This window comes from Suricata suricatta, chromosome 6 (genome assembly GCF_006229205.1).
Source record: "Suricata suricatta isolate VVHF042 chromosome 6, meerkat_22Aug2017_6uvM2_HiC, whole genome shotgun sequence".
NCBI classification, from domain to species: Eukaryota; Metazoa; Chordata; class Mammalia; order Carnivora; family Herpestidae; genus Suricata; species Suricata suricatta.
Window position 1 is genome coordinate 8879 of NC_043705.1, and position 4470 is coordinate 13348.

Sequence of the window (4470 nt, forward strand, 5' to 3'; positions counted from 1 at the left end):
TGTTTCCCTGATGATGAGTGATGTTGAGCATCATTTCATGTGCCTGTAGGCCATCTGGATGTCCTCTTTGGAGAAGTGTCTGTTCATGTCTTCTGCCCATTTCTTCACTGGGTTATTTGTTTTGTGGGTGTGAAGTTTGGTGAGTTCCTTGTAGATTTTAGATACTAGCCCTTTATCTGATATGTCGTTTGCAACTATCTTTTCCCATTCTGTTGGTTGCCTGTTAGTTTCCTTGATTGTTTCCTTTGCAGTGCAGAAGTTTTTATCTATTCTTAAAGGACGACAGTGCAGTGGTGAGGGGTGGAGTAAGGAAGAACAGTCTCTGACATTCTCATTAAACCTCAGTCCAGACCATGTGAACCTGGGGCTTAAGACTGTGGCTTTTACATGTGTCTGTGCCTCTCTTCCAGCTGCAGTGACAGGGCTAGGAAGCTCTTCTGAAGTAGGATTTTTTTCTTACTCTTCTCTGATCACAGGAATCATTCACAAGTGCCCAAAAGCAAAAACTTGCATTTTGTTTCCCCGCCAGAATAAAGCTTTCTTTGTCCCTTAGGGAAGATGGAATTTTCTTTCACAGTGGCTGCTGCTCCCCTCATAGATCTTTTTTTTTTTTTTTTTAATGTTTATTTTTTGAGAGACAGAGGCAGACTGCATATTTGGGGTGGGGGCGGGGTGATAGGGGTGGCAGAGAGAGAGGGAGAGACAGAATCTGAACCAAGCTCCAGGCTCTGAGCCATCAGCACAGAGCCCGATGTGGGGCTTGAACCCATGAACCACTAGATCATGACCAGAGCTGAAGTTGGATGCCCAACCACCAGAGCCACCCAGGTGCCCCTGCTGTTTCCCTTTTAGAATTAAGAAAAATGCCTTTCACAGTTCTCAGATCTTCCCTGTGCGTGTCTGATAGAATTTGTGGGGGAGAAGCCGGCAAAAGAGCTCAAATTCTCTTCTGTCTGTGGCTTTCTGGCTTCAGGCTCTTATGTCTCGGCCTTCAGCAATTTGTTAAGGATTTTTTAGTTGAATCTTCTTCATGGCTTATATCCGTTTGGCAACATCTGCCCCATTTACCCAGAATGCTTGGGTCTTACCTCTTCCCGAAGGCATTTTTCTCTACCCATACTTCAGCTGAATTGTCTGCCCTATGCCCTCCACTCTGTTCGGGGTACAGAAACGTCATTTATTACCAGTTCTCCCAAGTTTGAAGAAAATTATTGTAAGAGTGGAAGTAGCTCTTTCTGAGTCTCTACATCTCTCACCAGAATCTGGACATTGATATTTTGGAAACTACTCAGGTGACAGTCCTGCGCAGCTGGGTTGAGAAGCCAAACATGACAATATGCATCTCAGAGATAAAGGAAAGCTTTGAACTGTGACTTAAATGATCTGGTCCCCCACCCTTTTCCCCTGACTTAACTCCTACCATGCTCATTCTTGATTTAATTTTTTGTTTGTTTATTTACATATTTTGAGAGAAAGAACGCACAGGTGGAGTAGGGGCAGAGAGAGAGGGAGAAAGAGAACTCCAAGCAGCTGTCAGCACAGAGACCCATGGAAGGCTTGACCCCATGAACCATGAGACCACAACCTGAGGTGAAATCAAGAGTCAGATGCTTGGGGCACCTGGGTGGCTCATTCAGTTAAGTATCTGACTTTCCTTCAGGTTCTCACAGTTCATGGTTTCAAGCCCCACGTTGGGCTCTGTACTGACAGCTCGTAGCCTGAAGCCTGATTCAGATACTGTTTCTCCCTCCCTCTCTCTTTCTGCCCCTACCCTACTTGCGCGCTCTCTCTCTCTTTCTCTCAAAAATAAACAGTAAAAGCAGTAAAGGAGAATAGGTATATTGACACTCTTTGGATTATCTTAGCAGCTCTTCTGTAACTCTAAAATTGTTTCAAGTAAAAATTAAGACCAAAATACTTTCTCAGTCAATTATTGAGGCTATGTATGGCCGTCAGACCAATTCTGCAAGAAATGTTAAAGGAAATTATTGAGGTAGAAAGAATGTCATAAACATCAGAAATGGGTCTACTCAAGGAAATAAAGAACATTGGAAATACAATTTTATAAAGATAAATTTCTTTATCCTTTCATTTGTAATTGTTCAAAAAGGTGACCATTTACAGCAAAGCACTAGCAATGTATTGTGTGGTTAAAGCATACGGAAAAGCATATATAAACATATGTCGTGTTAGTAGCATAAAGGATGAGAGGTAAGGATTTGGGTTTTGTTAAGGGCCTTTTTAAATGAGGTGTATAGAATAATTCTAAATAGATGAAGTGGGATATAAAACATAGATATTAAGCACATAGAAAATATAAAAAGTGGAGAAAAAAAGAAATATACAAAAAATGTAATTAACAGAAAAGAGCTAGAAGAATATAATTCAGTCATATCAATATTTACTTTATATGATAACCAGAGGAAAGCTCAAAGAGCTACATTTATTTCAGAGAAGTCAGTATCAGAACACATAACCTTATCAGGAATAAAGAGTAAAATGATGTATAAATAGAGGAGTAATTAAAATAATTCATAGTGTGTATATATTATATACTATATTATTATTATACTACATATTATATTACTATATATATTATTCCTCTGAAAGGGACCCCAGTGGACAAAGATCAATTTGGGCATAAAAAAGGAGGTTGTAATTAAATAGTGAAATATTCATGAATCCATACTGCTAAAAAGGAACACTTGCATAAGTAAATAAATAGGGAAACGATTTCTAAATAAAGCACATAAAAAGAATTAAGGAAATAGAAAATTACTACAACACCCCAGTAAACATTGCTGAGGAACGCTAAAATTAGTTGCCAAAAATTAGTTGGTGAAACTTTAAGAAGAGTTAAAAATAAATCTCTGCCTGATATTTATGACTTAGTTTGGTGGCTTTTGACTAATGTCCACAACTCCTTAAGTACTCTTCCTTTCAGGAGACGGATTTAAATTTTTTTTAATGTTTTTTTTATTTTTGAGAGATAGAGGACAAGCAGGGGAGGGGCAGAGAGAGAGGGAGACACAGGGTTGGAAGCAGGCTCCAGGCTCTGAGTTGTCAGCACAGAGCCTGACGTGGGGCTCCAACCCATGAACCGTGAGATTATGACCTGACTGAAGTCAGATGCCTGAACGACCGAGCCACCCAGGTGTCCCATGCTCATGAGTATTATAGACTTTTGAGTTGTGTCCAGTTTGGGACCAGTATGGCTAAAGCTGCTACAAACATATTTTATGAGTTTTCATTTGGTCGGTCATGTGTTTATGACTCTCGGACAAATAAGTAGGAGTTGAATCATTGAGTTATATGGTAAATCTGTGTTAAACTTTGTAAGAAAGTGCAAGGTTCTTTTTGAAAACAGCTACAAAATGTTATGCTCTTATTAGTAATTCGTGGGAGTTCAGTTGCAGTACATCTCTGCCAAGACTTAATATTGTCAAACTTTTATCATGTAATTTTGTGCAGTGACATCTCGTTTTTGTTTATATTTGTGATGTATCTAGCACTTCTTCTGTAAGGACGCAGGTCCGATCCGGCCCGGCCCTCCCCACTGGGCCTTTCCACAGCCTTCCTGGAGCCGGTCGGGTCGCAGTGCACTGCGGCTGATGGAAATGAGCCCCGCAGTAGCCTGGTGGGGGGAGGGGTGCCGGCCGCAGGTCCGATCCAGCCTTCCCCTGTACTTAAAGGGGAAGGCGCTGGCTTCTCCTGAAAGGGCCCGCATTAAGGAGGGACAACTCCTGCGGCGCCCAATCAGGAGAGGCCGGCTGATACCTTTGACCTTTCTAGAGGCGGGCCTAGTCATGCCCCACGTGGGGTGTCCTGGGCCCACTCTCATTGGTCAATACTCCAACTATTGAGATTGGCTCCCACAACTGCCAGTATTGATGGGGGGGTAGGGATTGGATCACTGTACACTTGTCATTTCCTGTAACTCTCCCTCCCAAAGGCATAAAAGGCCCTGCCCTGCCTTTGTTCGGGGCTCTCTCCACGTGGCCAGCGGGTCGGCTGGAGACTGTGAGCCCGAGCTTAAGCTTGTAATAAAGGCCCTTTGCTTTTGCACACGTGACTCCGTCTCCCTAGCAGTCTCTGGTGTTTGTTTTGGGGTGATTTTACAAACTTGGGTACAACACTTCATGTGTTTATGTTTCACGGAACTGCTTTGGTAAAGTCCCTGTCTAAATCGTTTTTGTGATTTTCAATGCATTATTTACATTCTAATTGTTGAATTATTAGCATACTTTGTATTTTCAGGATATAAATATTTTGTCACATGTGTATTAGAAATACTTCCTCTCAGTCTGTGGCTTGCTTTTTCATTTTCTTTACATGTTCTTTCCAAAATGCCTGTTTTTAATTTTGATGAAACTCAATTTATCATCTGTCATTTTTATGATTTTTTCCATTTATCATTTTTTATCTTTCGTGATCAGTGCTGTGAGGTCCTAAGAAATACTTGCCTAATTT